At 36.8% G+C, this 20,539-nt stretch overlaps 1 protein-coding gene across 2 annotated transcripts in view; it reads right to left on the bottom strand.

The window, feature by feature from the left end:
- LOC127437840 (USP6 N-terminal-like protein) overlaps positions 1–18,286 on the bottom strand; it is a 56,229-nt gene extending 37,943 nt beyond the window's left edge. The window contains exon 1 of one of the 2 annotated variants that reach the window (XM_051693057.1): positions 17,956–18,286. The gene's annotated coding sequence lies outside the window, so the exon portion shown is untranslated. The remainder of the gene's footprint in view (positions 1–17,955) is intronic. The other variant, XM_051693056.1, reaches the window with a different exon arrangement.
- Between the last annotated feature and the right edge of the window lie 2,253 nt (positions 18,287–20,539).

Below are 20,539 nucleotides of genomic sequence, written 5' to 3'. Positions count from 1 at the left end.
GCCATTCCCCCCAGAAATGTCCGGGAACTTGCAAGTGCCTTGGTGGAAGAGTGGGGTAACATCTCGCAGCAAGAACTGGCAAATCTTGTGCAGTCCATGAGGAGGAGATGCACTGCAGTACTTAATGCAGCTGGTGGCCACACCAGATACTTACTGTTACTTTTGAACCCCCTTTGTTCAGGAACACATTATTCCATTTCTGTTTGTCAAATGTCTGTGAAACTTGTTCAGTTTATGTCTTAGTTGTTGAAACTTTTATGTTCATACAAATATTTATGTTAAGTTTGCTGAAAATAAAAGCAGTTGAAAGTGAGAGTACATTTCTTTTTTTGCTGAGTTAATAATCACAATATCCAATTCCATCTGAAAACCCGGGCTGAAGGATCGGTGAATATCCTTGATTTAGTGATTTTGCATATAAAATGTATTTATTTAAAAAACGAAAAACTTAAATCAAATACATTTCTCAATTCAAATTGCACTCCAAGTGAAATGAAAAAGCAATTTAAATAATGTAGTGATCAAAAAAATAATATATAAGTAACCACCTTTCCATTTACCATCAGGTTGGGGTGGGCGATCTTCCCAAACAAATCATATCACGATCTTATAACACAATCACGATCCACGATCTGAATCACGATCTTCCCAATTTTGAGATGTACTATAGAGAATATCCAGACTGGAACAAGTCTATGGATTTATCTATTTGTACAATTTAAAACACAACACTGAATTAAAGAATCAGTTGTCAAAATGGTCATTAAATAGCCTGAGTTTAACTTTATTTTAAACATTAAATAACACAAGATCTTAAAGTACTCAGACACTGCAGTAATAAAATATAAACAACACAAAGATGTGCATGTTTCAAATTCTGAAAAATAAACATTGTTACTTCAAGTGGCAATCAGCAGCCAATAGATAATATGATATAAAATAACAGATTTTTCAAGTGCTCAGAACTCAGTAAAAAAAAATATTCAGACTGTTTCACAGTTACATTTTAACAGCACTGCTATTGAAATTAACAGAAATATAATAAAACTGAAAGAGTTTAACAAAGACTTAACAGGAATGATGAGGTAGAAAAGGGTGTAGAATCAAATGTTAGATATCAATACCTTTCATTTTGAATATAAATTTAAAAAGGAACAAACAACTTCACTATGCTATCACAACTAAACGTTTTGAGGCAATTTTGGTTACATTTCCTAAACATGGAAGATTAGGTTGACCCCTCTTTGTGATATTCTGGTTGGACAGAATTACAGATTTTTTGCAAGGGAAATCAACTGATCCACTTTATGGGGTTTCAAAGTAGCCCTTTGGCAAGTGACAATGTTGCCACCTGTGCTAAATAGTCTTTCTGATGGTGCACTGGTCGCTGGGATACAAAGATACTTTTTTGCCAGGCGCGCAACCCATGGAAAGTTTGCCTGGTGCGTTTTCCACCATTCCAAAGGATCCAAATCGCTGTCAGCTTCAGGTATTGAGAGGTATGATGCCAGTTCTGCTTCAATTAACTCTTTCAAAGCAGGTGCCGAAGTTGGGCCTGTGGCTGCTGAGGTACTGGGTACTTTGAGAAGGCTACCTAGAGTTTTGGTCTTTTTTTTGGCTGGCCCCTCAGATTCTGTGCTTTGTGACGCAACAGACACTATTGGTTGAGATGTTGCCGACAGAAGGACTTCCAGCTCAGTAATAGCTCGAGATTTGATGTGCTTTTTTTTTTTCTTCATTCACGTAGTGCAGCTTAAATCTTGGGTCAAGATGAGACGCCATGTCCAGGAGGTCATCTGTTGTCGGGTCACTGTACTTTTCACTGAGGTACTGGGTGATGGTTTCCTTTATCTTCTTTGTTAAGTTAGTGTCCTCAGCATCCACACTCAAGATATTCATTTTCAGAAGATGCAACACAGGTTTTAAGTAAGAAACACTCACATAGTCCTCACCTGACAGTGCATCTGTGAAATCTTTGAGTGGGCTGAGGGACTTCTTCACCGACTCCAAAACAACAATATCCTGCCATGTTAGTGCAAGGTGTCTTGCTTTCTTATCAGCTTTCAAAACCTGTGAAATGGCAACTTCCTGTTCAAGGACTCTTTCAACCATCTTGAGTCGGGACCCCCATCATGTTGGAGACTTCCGCTAAGACAGGTTGAGCTTGAGTTGTGCCTTCATTAGATCTCTCTGCTTTTTCCAGCTGAAGGAGAAAGCGCTCACAATTTTTTTTGCCTAGTGATGTGGCATGCTCAATCCGTGTATCCTTTGCACTTTTTTCTGTGAAAGGGGGAAACAAATGGACAATTAAAACAAGTTCAGACCATCATAACTCAAGAACAAAAGATAAACAGAACTGTTGTCTCTTTTGAGCAATTTAATAAATATTTTGTTATATAAAATATATCATGTTGTAACTTAAGACCACTTGAGTTATTTTAAATTACAAAGAAAAAAATTTGATCTTATCTTGATCATATATTTATATTATTAAGTAGTATTTTTACATTTAGCTAAGGCTATTTTGCGTTACTCACCTATGGCTAGATGCAGTCTGTGGCCAAACCACGGCAGGCGAGTCCAGTTATTGAGCTGCAAGGCCTTCACTGTCTGTTGTCATGCAGGACATTTGTTCTTCACTTAGGCTCCAAGATTCTAGTGCATCCTTCAGGTCGTGAGCAATTAGCTCCCCAGTGTGGTCTTCAGGGCAGTAGTTTGTTTGAAGTCATGCACTCTTGTGAATGGATGGTTAGACTCAGGTACGGCTCAGCTCTATGACTGGACCATAAGTCACTCGTCGTTGCAAAAAATTCTCCATGCTTTATTTCTGCAGCGATCCTCTGTCGGCATTCACTATACATATGGGGAATGGCTGTATTAGAAAAATATTTGCGACTTGGCAAATCATACCGTGCGTCTAAAGTGTGGATCAGTCTTTTAAATCCCACATTTTCCACAGATTTGAATGGCACCATAGCTAAGTAGAATGTGACCGCCTCCGTCACCTCTTTCCATCGTTTGCTGCTTTTGTCGTATTTTTTGGACTGCTCTAATGTGTCGGTCAGTGATAACTGTTTATGTTTCGGGACCTCGTGAGATACAGATGAGTGAGGTTGTACCGACCTGAGTGAAACACTCTCGGCATGTTCCTTCGGATGCTTCCTTTTCAGGTGGTTGAAAAGATTTGTCATATTACCTCCGGAAGAGCCGACCGTTACCCGACAAAGTTCACAGATAACTTTTCTCTGAGAAATGTCTGACTGTGCATAGCCAAACCACTGCCACACAACTGATGTTGAGTCTTTTTTCGGCACCAGCTCCTCATCCGCCATGCTGCTAGTTCATGCTGAATTTTTTTTCTAATACGTCACCACGCATGAAAGACACATGGCCAATCAGCACAACCATTTAGTAGGCAGTCATTGTTTTAGTTTTAACATTATTATGAGGACATAAAAGATTGCGATCTCTACGATTCGCTTGAAAAGTAGATCGTGGACGTCTTCAAGATCGATCACGATATAAAATCGTCAGATCACCCACCTCTACCATCAGGCAAGTATCATCTAAACGTGCAGGCGGAAAATTACTTACACAAATGAAGACATAAAAACAATTATAAATGTAAAAATAATAACTATAATTATGATAATAATCACTGAAATATAAATCATGGTTCGAGGTGAATGTGTTTTTGTTTTATGTTTAATCACAGATGTATAGGCTGCAGAGTTGTGGTCACAATTAACTGCTCTGTGGAAATAAAGTAAACTGAACTCAAAACACCTCCTGAGCTGAGATGTCTGAGGTCATTTGCAGCACTCATAGACGATACTGTTCTTGCAAAAAAATAAAATAAATAAATAAATAAATAAAAATAAAATCAGAAGACAGAAACAAAGAATGAGTGAGAACCCTTTACATATGTGTGTTCCACGAGACTGCACGCCTCCGTACAAACAGTGTGTCATACATGCGCATAGACGGCTTTTCTGTCATCTGTTCTTAATAATATAATAAAGTGTGTTTCTTCAAGTGTGTGTCTGTGTCTCTACAGGCAAATTATTTGTAATATTAATTTGATAATAATAATAGCCTAATAATAATAATAATAATAATAATAATTTAATACATTCATGGGAAAATGAGCCAAATATCATCTTGACATTGTCAAAGGCATCAGCTATTGGTGATCACTCTGACCATCGACGATCCCCGAGATTACTGTCTGTCGGAACAACCCTAATGTGCATTTCTCTCTATAAATTAATAAAGTCTCCTTGCTGGTTTTTCCGACACATTCAGAATCATTACCGCTTTTGCGCTGTGGCTCACTCCGTGCATGCGCTTGTAAAATTTATATTTTAAAGGCTCATTATTACGGTTTAGTGTTACTCTGTAATGTAGAACAGTGTTAGCAATGTTACTTATAACATTCTTTCTCAGCCCTGGAATTTTCTGATGCCCCCTAGTATGTATGTATATATATAAGTAATTAATATAATAAATGTGCGACAACTAGGGCTGCAACTAACAATTATTTTGATAATCAACTAATCTAACGATTATTAAAACGATTATTTGACTATTCGGGCGATTATTGCAACGATTAATCATTAGCTCTAAACCGACTAGTCAGCTTGTGCCCCGACTTAAAAGGTTGTATTAAATGTGCTTGCTAACAATAAAGAGGACAAAATCATCTTTTAAAAATACCTCTAAATGACATTCACTGAATTAAAGGGAAAAAATGATTTTTATTAAGTTTAATTCAGTAGAAATTTCACTACAAAAAAATCCTATTGTTATCAAGTGTATTGTCTAAAATTTTCTAAAAATCCTTAAAACAAGATACATTTACTTGAGAAGTAACACATAAGATATTTAGACTTGCTTTAAGAGAATGTATCTTAAATATACAGTAAGTGTATTTTGTATATAAGTGTATTTTTTCACTTGGTTATACTTCTGCGAGTACAGTAAAGACAAAGTATACTTATATTCAAGATCTATTCTCTAAAAGCAAGTCTAAATATCTTATATGCTGCTTCTCAGGAGAATGCATCTTTTTTTAAAGGATTTTTAGATATTTTAAAATATTTGTATTTTTAATATTATATTCAACATTCTCAGATATATAAAAAAAAAAATTCTTCTGCAGTATATTTCCTAAAGTAAATGTACGTTGTTTTAAAGGAGTTTTAGATATTTATATTGGAAAACAAGCCAAAACAAAAACAAATAAAAAATTTATTTTGTTGCAGTGTATAATGGGGCGAAGACTACCCTCTCTCACCCTTTTGTTCACTTCAATCCATCTTGTTCACTTCAATCCATTCCGAGTAAATTCTAGAGACTGTTGTGTGAAAATCCCAGGATATCAGCAGTTACAGAAACACTCAAACCAGCCCATCAGGCACCAACAATCATCCATGCGATTATCAAATCAGCCAATAGTGTGGCAGCAGTGCAGTGCATAAAATCATGCAGATATGGGTCAGGAAATTCAGTTAATGTTCACATCAACCATCAGAATGGGGAAAATATGTGATCTGAGTGATCTGGACCATGGCATGATTGTTGGTGCCAGATGGGCTGGTTTGTGTATTTCTGTAACTGCTGATCTCCTGGGATTTTCAAGTACAACAGTCTCTAAAATGTACTCCAAATGGTGCCAAAAGCAATAAACATCCAGTGAGCTGCAGTTCTGTGGATGGAAATGCCTTGTTGATGAGAGAGGTCAACAGAGAATGTCCAGACTGGTTCGAACTGATAAAGTCTACGTTAACTCAGATAACCGCTCTGTACAATTGTGGTGAATAGCATCTCAGAATGTTATTCTGAGATGCGGGTTGGTGCCATTTTGGCGGCATGATGGGGACCTACACAATATTAGGTAGGTGGTTTTAATGTTGTGGTTTTTATATACTACTGCTGCTCCCAAGAGCCATGTGCACTGAGTATATGCAAGCTATGTGTGCCTTGGCCACTTGGCAGAATGGTTTAAATTGCTAGTGACCTAACTCATAATGTGTACCTGTACCAGGAAAGCCTGAAGCTTATTTTACTAGTGACTTAGACTAGCTATGTGTGGATTTATTTAATCTAATGACTTAAGATCGCAATTTGTGCCAAACAGATTTGGCTAAGGCTTACCTTGTTAAAGATGTGCTTCTGTGTGTCATGGCCAAAACCAGACCTTACCATGCAAGATGATAGAAGCTAGTTTTGTGACGTTCAACACTGAAGCGTCAAAATACTAAGTGTAAAAAAAATTTAAAAAAACACATTTCACATTGAGGCACCATATTAGAGCTTGATTTGTTTTCACCAAAACCATGTGATCTGTGATGTCCGAAGCTTCATTTGGCTGAAAACGATGAGACTGCTTTGGTATCTGGTTAAAAAAGCACAAATCCCATCAAAGGTTTGAACACAATACAGTCCCATAAGCACACTCCCCTGTTAATAAAATGTTACTGCCCAGCCCACAAGCATATTGTTTTCCCAATCTACACATTCAGTTATTCATTTTCTGAGAAAAAAACTCTCGCAGCGCGCTGCAGTGAAACTGGCTTATCTATAAAACTGAGGCACTTAAATGCTAGACAAAGAGGTGATGCAAGCTGATTGGCTATCTGATTGCATGTCAAAGAACCAATCAGCTTACACCATTTGAGACAGCTGGTTTAACCCTCATGTTGTCATCCAGTCATTTTGACCCAAAGAGGATTTTCTTTTCCTGAAAATGCTAGTTAATGTTATCATATTGGCAGTGTTGGGGAGTAACGGAATACATGTAACGGGATTACATATTTTGTATTTTAAATACAAGTAACTGTATTCCACTACAGTTACAATTTAAATCATTGGTAATCAGAATACAGTTACATTCTAAATGTATTTTGATTACTGAAGAGATTACTTTGCATTTTATTGTCATGTGTTTCATTTAATATTTAGTCCTTTCAGATGGAAAACATTTATACATATAAATGATGTGATCCAAAGTGCATTTGAACAGCGGTGAAACACTTTCTTATGATGTGTTACATTCATACGAGCAGACAGAGAAGTAAGTTTGAAGTAAGTTTGGAGCAGAAGAAATAGAAATAAACCTTGTGTAAATTGTCAGCTTTACGCTAAGCTAAAATGCTATTTCTAGCCATTGCACGTTACCAGGCACGATCATATTTTTTTATCAAGAAAATTCATGTTGGATCAGAATTTCTTTTTGATAGTAAGACCTTTGATATTAGGGCAAAAATCGTATTCTTGATGATATTTTTACAGGAAAACAATACAAAAATTATCTAAAAATCCTTAAAACAAGATCAATTTGATTTATATTGTTTTAGAAACAACACTGCATAAGATATTTAGGTTTTTTAGAGAATGTATTTTTAACGTGTATTTTATCTTACTGAGTTTTTATAGTCAAAACAAGTGAAAAAATCTACCAGTGCTGAAGAAGTAATCCAAAGTATTAAGAATACGTTACTGACCCTGAGTAATCTAACAGAATACGTTACAAATTACATTTTATAGCATGAATTCTGTATTCTGTAGTGGAATACATTTCAAAAGTAACCCTCTCAACCCTGCCAATTGGACTAAAATGTTTTGACTTTTCAAACAAGGTACTAAAATATCCCCCTAAAAAATTTCACATTTTATTTTATTTTTTCACTTTGTTACGCTTTTGGTGTTCCCGGTCAAAAATGACCAGCCTATTAAAAAATTGCTTATAAATCTCTAATTATGCTATATTATTACCAAATATTGGATTAGATCTTTTTGTCAACTTGTTTTCTTTCAATTAGCACAGGTTTAGTATTTCTTTTTGTAGCTTACTGACTGTAGGCCTCATCGACCTGAGCTTATGCACCTCGTTCTTGAGTGAAAAAAAAGCATTAATTGTGGATAATTTTGGCAATATTAAATAAAATATGAAAATATTCTGTACTATTTATCACACTCGTGTTTTAATGTTTCACCATGAAGTTTGTTTTGAAATGCTTTTATTTTTTACAAAATGGAACAAAGCCACACACTTGGTGTTCCCGGCCAAAAATGACCGGCAATTGAAAATGAATGGGGGAGACCAAAAATAAGAGAAAAATTGAGTGTTAAGGAGCATGTTCATCCATTAGATAAGCACATACAGTCAGAAGTTTACATGCACTTAGGTTGAAGTCATTACAACAAATTTTTTAACCTCTCCACAGATTTAATATTAGCAAACTATAGTTTTGGCAAGTCGTTTAGGACATCTACTTTGTGCATGACACAAGTAACTTTTCCAACAATTGTTAACAGACAGATAGTTTCACTTTTTATTGACTATATCACAATTCCAGTGGGTCAGAAGTTTACATACACTAAGTTAACTGTGCCTTTAAGCAGCTTGGAAAATTCCAGAAAATGATGTCAAGGCTTTAGACAATTAGCTTCTGATAGGAAGATGTGCAATTGTTTACTAAATAAAAGTGTTTCAAAACAAACTTTGTTAAAAAATTAAAGCATACTAGTGTGATAAATAGTACACCATGTTTTCATATTTTATTTAATATTGCCAAAATTATAGACAAATAAGGCTTTTTTCACTCAAAAATTAGGTACATAAGCTCAGTTCAAGGGGGCCTACGATCAGCAAGTTCCAAACAGAAATACAAAACCTGGGCTAACTGAAAGAAAACAAGTTGACAAAAAGATCTAATCTAATTTTTGGTGATAATATAGCATAATGAGAGATTCATAAGAAATTTTTAATAGGTCATTTTTGACCAGGAACACTAAATTAGGTAAAAAAAAAAACTAAAAAAAAACGTAAAGACAGCACAAGTTTAACACTTGTGTCAAGTCACTTGTTAGAAACCTAATTGGCTAACAGATAAGTTCAGAGACCTTTCAGCCTGCACCACTGAGTTTTATGGCTGAACTTTGGTAATTTATTATCTTATCATTATTTTGAATAATATATATTGAATTATGTTAATTTGAGGGCCTTCCTCAGAAAATATTGATATGAAATTAATTGTGATTAATTGTATTCATTTAATCAGCAGCTCATGTAACTAATTAGTTTAATATTTTTATTAAAAATTGATTGACAGCCCCACAAATAAAATTATAACTGAGTTAAAACTGAATTTTAACATGCACAGCATCTAGACTTGGAGACCAAATGTAAAACTATTTCAAAGTATCTGATGTCCCTTTAAATTACTATATATTAACCTGTTTTTGACACCACAGCATGGCATCAAATATTTCATGAAATATTGCAGATTTAGGAAACGTACACAATTAAAATGTGCAGCTCCCTCTGTAAAACTAAATGGCAAATCTAAATCCACAGTTGAATCCTGTTGTAAATGTCCTGTGATCATCAGCCAGAAGAGTACAGGTGTGCCTCTCACAAGTTATTTGAACAGCAGAAGCACTTCCTCTGTGAATATAATTTATCACAGGTCAGCTGCAGCAGGGCAATGAAAAGGTGCTGACAAAGAGAGGCCTTTAAACACTGATCTGTGGTCAGTTTAGCTGTTTTTACAGGCAGAGGTCAACGACGAGAACGGCAGCATCTGGCAATGCCAAATCAAACAGCTGAGAGTTTGCATGGAAGTGCAAACATTCATCTTTCATGGACAGATTTGCGTTCAGTTAAATCACCTAAAAGTTCCCCTCATCATCAATATCCCTGCTTAATATGAAGAGACAACTACTGTATTAGCAAGTCGTACATACAGGGTTCATACACATTTTCACTAGTAAATTTCTATGACTTTTTCATGAATTTCCAAAACTCTTCTGCAGCGTTTCAAATGTTTCTACTAAGGCTGTCAATTTAATGTGTTAATTTGGTGCGATTAATTATATACATTTACACTTTTATCCAAAGCGACTTACAGTGCACTTATTACAGGGACAATCCCACTGTAGCAACCTGGAGTTAAGTGCCTTGCTCAAGGACACAGTGGTGATGGCTGTGGGGATTGAACCAACAACCTTCTGATTACCAGTTATGTGCTTTAGCCCACTACGCCACCACCACTCATATACAGAAATAACGCATTAAAAAAACTAACGGAATTAATTATGAGGAGCCGTGTAGGCCATAATTGTTGAAAAGCCTCTTTAAAACAGTAGTGAAATGAAGATATTAATATAATCGAGTGAAATTCATTTATATGCATTATTGAACATTTTCTTACACTAGTGAAATTATGATACTGATATAAACGTTAAAAATACGTTTATACAAATTATTGAAAAGCTTCTTATAAACATTACTGAAATAAAGATATTCATAAAACTGATTCCGTGGACTTTCCTTAACTAAATTTACACATTTGTAGCTGAAAGTATCTTTCAATCATTACTTCAACTCTTTTCATATACTTATAAATTTAATAAATAAATTGTCTCAATCATTACTGAAATCTCTATCAAACAGACATATGAAAATGTCTTGCATTAACTGCAATAGTGCTCATACTGATCTAACAGATGTTGAAATGATATTGTCATTTTGTCTCACATCCTATCAATAAGTTCTGTAAGAGCCAGATTCACAGGTTGATGAGAGACAATTTCCATAGTTGATGAGAGCTTATTTCACTGGGAAAGGAAGCTGTGTCCCCACTTCCTGTTGAATTAAGTGTGTGTGGTGCAGGTGGTCAAAGTTAGCTGATCGGCAGGTCCCCGTTAGCTCCTGCTGTGCTACCGAATACCCTACCAACCTAGCAGAACACCCTAGCACCACCCAGAACACCCTAGCAACCACACAGCAATGCTCTAGCAACCACCAGAACACCCTAATAACCGCTTAGCAACCTCCTAGCAACCACAGTACACTCTAGCAACCACCTAGCAATCACCGAGAAAACCCTAGCAACAGCCTAGCAATACCCCAACAACCACCCAGAACACCCTAGCAGCCACAGAGCAATGCCCTAGCAACCACCCAGAACACCCTAGCAACCTCCCAGCAACCACAGTACACCCTAGTAACCTCCTAGCAATGCCCACGCGATCACCCAGAAAACCCAAGCAACGGCCTAGCAATAGCCTAACAACCATCCAGAACACTTTAGTAACCACATAGCAAAGCCCTAGCAACCAGCTAGCAACTCCCTAGCGACTAGTGTTGCCACTCGTCCCGTAAACTACAGGATCGTCCCGTTTTTAAAGATGAAATGTTGCATCCCATATCGAATCAATACGGGACGATATTTGTCCAGTATTTTAAGCTGGTCTGATGGCGTCACAGCGAAATCATTCAAGATTTAATCTTGATATTCGTTGTAAATGTTGCCTAATGCGGTCAAGGGACCTCCAAAAAAGTCCACACATTGTGCTAAAACATCCTAATATTGTCGCAGGTGTGAGAGAACGCGTTCTTGCGTTCAAACACAGCTGGACGAAACACAATTCCGAAGGCATTGATCTTGAGACATGTTTTTCTATGTTTCAAACCATGTTTAACTTGACGCAGTGGCCTAAAAACGCTGTGTTTATGGTGCGACGCAACCAAAGCACTCTAAAAGTGTTAATCTAATGCACATTTCCATTGATGCGTCCTAAGAAAAGTCATTATAATAAATATATCTCTGACAGATTTACTAATTCAATTGCAAAATTGATTGACGTGCAATGTAGGCCAATGATAGGATTATGTTCAATAATATGGAAATAAATATATTGCCTTCTAAAGTCACTTTTTTTTATCAATGCTTTACTTGTCTGCCACAATAATGTAATGCATTTTAACAAAAAAAACTTTTTAAATATGTTATATTTATAATTATTTAAATATAACTAATTATAATTATTTGATCATTATACAGTTGAAGTCAGAAGTTTACATACACCTTAGCCAAATACATTTAAACTCAGTTTTTCACAATTCCTGACATTTAATCTTAGAAAACATTCCCTGTCATAGGTCAGTTAGGATCACTACTTTATTTTAAGAATGTGAAATGTCAGAATAATAGTTTTATTTCTTTCATCACATTCCCATTGGGTCAGAAGTTTACATACACTTTGTTACTATTTGGTAGCATTGCCTTTAAATTGTTTGACTTGGGTCAAACATTTTGGGTAGCCTTCCACAAGCTTCTCACAAGAAGTTGCTGGAATTTTGGCCCATTCCTCCAGACAGAACTGGTGTAACCGAGTCAGGTTTGTAGGCCTCCTTGCTCGCACATGCTTTTTCAGTTCTGCCCACAAATTTTCTATTGGACTGAGGTCAGGGCTTTGTGATGTCCACTTAATACATTGACTTTGTTGTCCTTAAGCCATTTTGCCACAACTTTGGAGGTATGCTTAGGGTCATTGTCCATTTGGAAGACCCATTTGCAACCAAGCTTTAACTTCCTGGCTGATGTCTTGAGATGATGCTTCAATATATCCACATAATTTTCCTTCCTCATGATGCCATCTATTTTGTGAAGTGCACCCCCTGCATAGCACCCCCATAACATGATGCTGCCACCCCCATGCTTCACGGTTGGGATGGTGTTCTTCGGCTTGAAAGCCTAACCCTTTTTCCTTTTAACATAATGATGGTCATTATGGCTAAACAGTTCAATTTTTGTTTCATCAGACCAGAGGACATTTCTCCAAAAAGTAAGATCTTTGTCCCCATGTGCACTTGTAAACTGTAGTCTGGCTTTTTTATGGTGGTTTTGGAGCAGTGGCATCTTCCTTGCTGAGCTGCCTTTCAGGTTATGTCGATATAGGACTTGTTTTACTGTGGATATAGATGCTTGTCTACCCGTTTCTTCCAGCATCTTCACAACGTCCTTTGCTGTTGTTCTGGGATTGATTTGCACTTTTTGCACCAAACTACATTCATCTCTAGGAGACAGAATGCGTCTCCTTCCTGAGCGGTATGATAGCTGTGTGGTCCCATGGTGTTTATACTTGCGTACTATTGTTTGTACAGATGAACATGGTACGTTCAGGCGTTTGGAAATTGCTCCCAAGGATGAACCAGACTTGTGGAGGTCCACAGTTTTTTTTTTCTGAGGTCTTGGTTGATTTCTTTTGATTTTCCCATGATGTCAAGCAAAGAGGCACGGAGTTTGAAGGTAGACCTTAAAATACATCCGCAGGTACACCTCCAATTGACTCCAATTACCCTATCAGAAGCTAATTGGCTAACTGCCTAAAGGCTTGACATCATTTTCTGGAATTTTCCAAGCTGCTTAAAGGCACAGTTACTTAGTGTAAGTAAACTTATGACCCACTGGAATTGAGATATAATCAATTAAAAGCAAAACAATCTGTCTGTAAACAATTGTTGGAAAAATTACTTGTGTTATGCACAAAGTAGATGCCCTAAACGACTTGCAAAAACTATAGTTTACTAATATGAAATCTGTGGAGTGGTTAAAAAATGAGTTTTAATGACTTCAACCTAAGTGCATGTAAACTTCTGACTTCAACTGTATATTACTGTTGTTACCGAATTATTGTTTTTTAGAGGGGCTTTCTTAGCAAATATTTATATATTTGATCAATTGCGGTTAATTAGATTGAATTACTCACCATATCATGTAATTAATTTGGTAAAAATTTTAAATCGACTGACAACCCTAGTTTATACCCATTTGTATAGAATAAAATTCAGCATTGTGAATATAACAGTCTAAACGTACACCTTATACAATACCACTTAATACCTTATATACAATACCACAATATCACACAGCATTTGCTTTGCAATAATTCAACAACAAAAAAAAAAATATATTTTATTTTTTTTATTTTTTTGCTGTGAACATATTGTTTTTGCTTTGTTTTGTCCTCTCACCACATCTTATGGATGTCTCACTGTCAGCTTTTTAAAGCCCACTTAGAATTTGTACAAACCACTTTTATCCTGTTCAAACAAATAAGGGAAAATATACCGATATATAGGCTCTGCTTGTAGAGGCTGTTTACCGCTGGATTTAACATTAATTAAACTCCGAGCAACTCCCGAGATGGTTGAAATTATTTGCAGCGCTCACAAATGACAAACATTTTTGCAAACTGTTTTCGGACCACTGACAGAAAGAGAAGAATTCTTCATATGCGCACAACACTTGACAGAAGCGGCTGAGGGAAAGATCAAAGGACATCAATGAATATCAGCGCACGTCTTTCATGTTTTCCGTTAAAAATGGTTTAATGTACAGGTGACACTGAGACTTTTAATGATTGCTCATCAAGAAGGACAATTAACACTCAGGCTCACAAGCAAACATCACCATAAGCTTAAATAACAAGGTGAGTTAGACATTCAAAGCCTTAATATATTGAAACAGTAATGTAAATACGAAATTTACTAATTCCTTTACTTATACACTATCCATATGAACTTGAGCTATCGTTAGCGAATTCCTCAAGCGTTAATGAAGTGCAAAATGTGACACCTATTCACAAACTACTCAGTTTCCAAAGCAGCACATTTTGCGTACTGCTCCGCACTGGCTCCGAGTAGCGCCAAAGTCTTTCTAGCAAGTCAGTCCACTGTCAGCCGTCTTTGGAACGCTCTCGGGAGGCTATTTCCAGTCATGCCAGTGCAGCTCCTATTTACCTGAATGGGTGAACACCGAAATCTCAAAAAACGGTTGGTCAAGATTACGATCAAAGAACATATTTCAAATCAGCAATAAAATGTAATAATATTGGAATCATAAATTGTGCTTTTTTACCTCTTCTTCAATACAACACCTGCACATAACTGTATATCTGTATATAAAATATTCAAACAACATTATTGCTCTATTGTATATTTCTCTTTTTTCATCTGTTCTATCTTATTTTTAAATTTTTATGTCACTATATGTATATGTTTGTATGTATATATGGTTGCATTTGCACTGGAAGCTTCTGTCACCATGACAAATTCCTTTACTTGGCAATAAAGCTCATTCTGATTCTGATATTATGCAAAAACACGCAATTGTCCCATCTTGCATGGCTAATCCGCATGCACGTTAGCTAGTTGATTGACAGTCACTGTCTGTATCTAAAAGGTGATTGTCTCTTTTACATGTAAGGTAACGTTGACCATTGGGCACTAGAGCTCCTTGGTTGGGCGTTCCAATTTCTCCCATTCATTTAAATAGAAGTGGACCATCTCTGGTCAAAAGTCTCTGGTAGCGCTTACTCGTGTCAAAACTTAAATAATTCTTAGCACACTTGTATTGCTGAAAATATTTTGTTAGAAAATTCCATGACTTTTCCAAAACATTCAGTGTTAACTTGTTTTTCCATGACATTTCCAGGCCTGGAAAACACAATTTCTAAATTCCATGACTTTTCCAGGATTTCCATGAACATACTAACCCTGTACAGAAGTTGATTTCCCCAAAAAGTGTAAACAAATGTGGCTCTGTTGTGCTCTGAGCATCCCGATCAGTCCAATGTACAGTGTATTTTTATTGTATACTGTCTTCTTATTTTGTGTATACTGTATATTGTATATTATTTTTATTGTATACAGTCTTCTTATTTTGTATATACTGTATATTATTAGGTGTATATTGTATTGTGTAACAATATGTGTAACCTGTGATTTGTGTAAATCATATGTTTATTGTAATTGTCATACTGCTATTTTGCTTGGAACTGCACCCAAGTCTTTCACCCACTGTTGCACTTCTGTATATGGTTGAGTAACAATAAAGGGATTTGATTTGATTTATATGTTTGATAATATATAATCTGACCTTCAGTGCATCTGCTGTGAAGTGTAAGGTAAGATTTGTTTTAATTACAGCATGCATAAAAGAACTCACGCTGGGGGCAGCATCAGTACAGGAGAAACTCACATGCGAAAAAGGCAGGGCTTAGCGAAGGTTCAATTACATAGTACTACACCTCTATGTTTAGTACTGAAAACAAAAATATAAAATAACCCTTTGCAAACTACCCTATAGGTTAGCCTATATTAAATAAAAAAGTGTGCAAAAGTAAAGATTTTGTTCATCGTTTTTTGCCATCTAAACATTTTAGTCAAGCCTTAACTCATAAATATTCAAGATGGTTTATAAGTTGTAAATAGATTGTTTCTTAATTATTATTATGTCTGGATAGAAGTATATGTCAGCTTGGCTCTAAAAACAATGCAAAACCTGCTCACTGTTTTTTCCCCAAATTTAGCAAATCAACAAATAATAGTAATGTTCTTTTAAACTGACTCTACCCACTTCCTATGAACCCAATGTCCCCCCACACTCTTCCCCAGGGAAAACTCAAAGTGGCCTTCTCTGGATACTAAATGAAAGGTGTGAGGTATTTCTCAAGAATTTAAAAGCTTCTGGTGACTCCAGCCAGGTCTCCTAAGCAACCAAACCCGGATTGAGGCAAATCACTACGCGACCACGAGGACTTAAAAAGCGCACTGGGAATTGGGCATTCCAAATTGGGTGAAAAAGGGGAAAAATCCAACAAAAAAAAAATTTAAAGGCTTCTGGAATGTTCGACATCTTATTGTCACAAACTTTTTACAGTCTCATTATCATCTCCACTATGATGAAAAATGGCAAAACCCAACAACAACAACAACAAAAAAAAAAAACAATCTACTGGTAGAACAGCCAAGGAAAATGGCAAATATCTAAGCAACTTCAAAACAACACCTCAATCGTTATAAACAGCCTGATAAGGCAAAAAATAAAAAAGTGAGATACAGAGAGTGACTCACATCACACCCAAACCACACTGTTTTAGAAGCACTTGAAACTGTTAAGCTATTATTAGGCGACACGCTACAACATGTTCACTTCTTCTTGGATCATCTAACTGTGAGATAAGTATTGCATGCATAATCAGCAGTGTGCCAAACTTCAGTGTTCAAAAGTTAGTTTGCGGCCATTACACTTCCCTTAAACCTGCTTTGATAGATCGGACAGGTAGAAATGTGTGATGTAATCCCCAAAAGTTTCTCTGCATCATGGCCTCTTTCTAGGGACACATATGTGTAACAGGCCACACGTCGGTGTGATTGTGGTTCATTAGTTCTCACTGAAGTGTTTCGAAACAGAAACACATGCTCTCCATTGGCCCACTTCCCTTGTTACATGTATTATGAAACAAAACTCTTCTTTAATGACAATAGCAACAAATCTCATTAAATATGGCCATTTGTGAATAAGTTTGATATCACGCAAGCGGGGCGACTCATCTTAAGTGGAAAGCAGTGTGTCACACCTCGCTCTGAAACAAGGTAAGGAAGTAGGCTGGTGACCACAATGCATCCTGTACTTCAGAAGTTCAAGGTTTCAACACGAAACGCTGTCTCACGAGAACATTCAGCATTTAAAATGAATCTGACACAATGTTTTTGAACAAAAGCACTTTGCCATGCTGGAATTGGGTCACATTTCTTAGATTAAATACTAAAATACCTTAAATATTGTGGACCTCGTGTTTAAACTCTTCAATTAGAAGGTTGAATTTAGCCCAGACTAGACTACTTACTGTAAATCCATCATGGAAGAGTGAATAACACACTAAAAACATCAATTACTCATGCATAGAGTTGGGTCACATTTGCTATAATATGGTCAATATTAAAGTCTATAACATACTAATAAAGTCTCTTAAGTCATATTCATTTCAATATAGCATGCACACCCAAAAATACATTAAAACTGATGTTAAAATGAGGATTTATTGCTATCAAACCCAAAGGAACTGATACTGATTTGTTTGTTTTGCCTTACATATTAAGTTACATGAAGTTTCTTTACTGGTAACTTTAAGCTATAAGCTATATTTAAAAGCAAGACGGCAATTCCAGCTATTTCATGCAAAGTATTGGCATTCAAAGCTTGACTTTATCAGGTTTAACTTCGCGTTGATTTGACGCGAAGGCGCGACACAAACTCTCCGCCAAAACAAACTCTCGTGAGACAAAACAACAATAAAAACAGTACGGAGATCTCTTACCGTTCAAACGAGACGCTCTGCGCAGGCTGTTAGAAAATAATCTGTGTGTTCATAGTTTCGCCGCTCATTGAGAACAGACAAGACTCCAACAAACTGACCGACTGATCTGAGAATGCCATGAGGGAGTGTGTGTGCGTGCGCGTGCGTGTTCGCTTGTTGGTGCGGAGTTTCATTAGGTGTGTTCGACTTCATGCAGCGCTGCGCAGACCGATAGGCGCTGAACTTGAAGCAGTGCATGTCGGTTAGAAATTTTATCCGACTTGAAACAGCGCCAGTAGCGGTTTTACCCACCACGCAGTTGCGTGGGGCCCCGGACTTGGTTCACCAACGCGCTCTCGCTCACAGATAAGTGCGAACGGATGAGGGGCCGTTCACACCAAACGTGTTTTTGCATGCGTCTGCTATATTTTTCCATTGTTTTCTTATGTAAATGCGCTGGACGTACGTCCTTGACTGCTGCACCGCGTCTCACTGTTTCTTCAGTGTCTCACGCAGGACCGGCACATTTTTAGACACTGTTTCAAGTTAAATAAGGACTCCAGGTCTTAAAAACGCATGTCGAGACACTTGCGTTCTGTTTCATTTAGGTTGGCGCTGGCCCAATACCCACACTTGCGGTCTTGGCCATTTGAGTGCGCGTGCACGCGACAGAAAGTAAGTGTTCAAGACTGTCCCATGTCTAAAACATGCCAAAGCTCAGTGCACTTAACCCACACTAAATCCACACTAGTGCGAATACCGCTTCAGAGCAGTCTTTTAGACTAAGTGTATTCCAGAGTTCATCACGTTCAGGAGCCCACATCCCGCCTACCCGAGCGATCGGTGTATTTTAGCCATGATGACGTCAAGGAAAGATTTTCAACATAAGTTATTTATTATAATCAGATAGTGAAACGTAAGTGAAGCATATATTTATTTTAGTATAAATGAAAGTATTCAACATTAAATAACGTGTTTGGGATGACTTAATATCAGCATCATAATATTATTATAATTATTATATTATTATTATATATAATATTATTATAATACAAAATATTATTTATGTGTATATATACACTGGCGGCCAAACGTTTGGAATAATGTACAGACTTTAATTCACCAAAGTGGCATTCAACTGATCACAAAGTATAGTCAGGACATTACTGATGTAAAAAACAGCACCATCACTATTTGAAAAAAGTCATTTTTGATCAAATATAGACAGGCCCCATTTCCAGCAGCCATCACTCCAACACCTTATCCTTGAGTAATCATGTTAAATTGCTAATTTGGTACTAGAAAATCACTTGCCATTATATCAAGCACTGCTGAAAGCTATTTGGGTCGTTAAATGAAGCTTAACATTGTCTTTGTGTTTGTTTTTGAGTTGCCACAGTATGTAATAGACTGGCATGTCTTAAGGTCAATATTAGCTCAGAAATGACAAAAAAGAAACTGCTTTCTGCTTGAAATTGCCAACAAAATGAAGATTTCATACAAAGGTGTACACTACAGGCTCAAGCAAGGACAGAAAGAGATGTGGAAGAACAAGAGGATAAGTGCATCATAGTCTCTAGTTTGAGAAATAGACGCCTCACATGTCCTCAGCTGACAGCTTCATTGAATTCTAACCGCTCAACACCAGTTTCAAGTACAACAGTAAAGAGAAGACTCAGGGGTGCAGGCCTTATGAGAAGAATTGCAAAGAAAAAGCGACTTCTGAAACAGAAAACCAAAAAGAAAAGGTTAGAGTGTGCAAAGAAACACAGACATTGGACAACAGATAATTGGAAAAGAGTGTTATGGATCTTAACCCCATTGAGCTTTTTGGGATCAGCTAGACTGTAAGGTGTGTGAGAAGTGCCCGACAAGACAGCCACATCTATGGCAAGTGCTACAGGGAGCAAGGGGTGAAATGTCACCTGAGCATCTGGACAAACTGACAGCTAGAATGCCAAGGATCTGCAAAGCTGTCATTGCTGCACATGGAGGAAATTATTTTTCAAATTTTATTAGTAATTTTTCACATTATTAATGTCCTGACTATACACTGCGTGCCCAATTATTAGGCAAGTGAGTATTCTGATCCTATCATTATTTCCATGCACATTTTCCAACTCCAAACCATATAAACTTGAATGCTTATTGGATTCAATCATTTTCAGGTGGTATGTATTTGTGTAATGAGGGAGGGTGTGGCGAAAGTGACTAACACCTTATATCAAGGTGTGCATAATTATTAGGCAGCTTCATTGCCTCAGGTAAAATGGCCAAAAAAGAGATTTAACTGACACTGAAAAGTCAAATATTGTAAAATGCCTTTCAGACGTATACAAAACTCTTGAAATAGATCAATTATGAGGTGTGACCGCCGGACAATCAAACATTTTGTTGCAAATAGTCAACTGGGGCACAAAAAACGCATGGAGAAGAAAAGGCGCAAATTAACTGCAAAAGACTTGAGAAGAATTAAACGTGAAGCTACCAGGAACCCATTATCCTCCAATGCTACCATATTCCAGAACTGCAACCTACCTGGAGTGTCCAGAAGTGCTCAGAGACATGGCCAATGTCAAAAAGGCTGAAACACGTCCACCACTGA

This window comes from Myxocyprinus asiaticus, chromosome 48, assembly GCF_019703515.2.
Source record: "Myxocyprinus asiaticus isolate MX2 ecotype Aquarium Trade chromosome 48, UBuf_Myxa_2, whole genome shotgun sequence".
NCBI lineage: Eukaryota > Metazoa > Chordata > Actinopteri > Cypriniformes > Catostomidae > Myxocyprinus > Myxocyprinus asiaticus.
The sequence above is the reverse complement of the archived record's forward strand: the minus strand, read 5'-3'. Positions and strand labels throughout refer to the sequence as shown.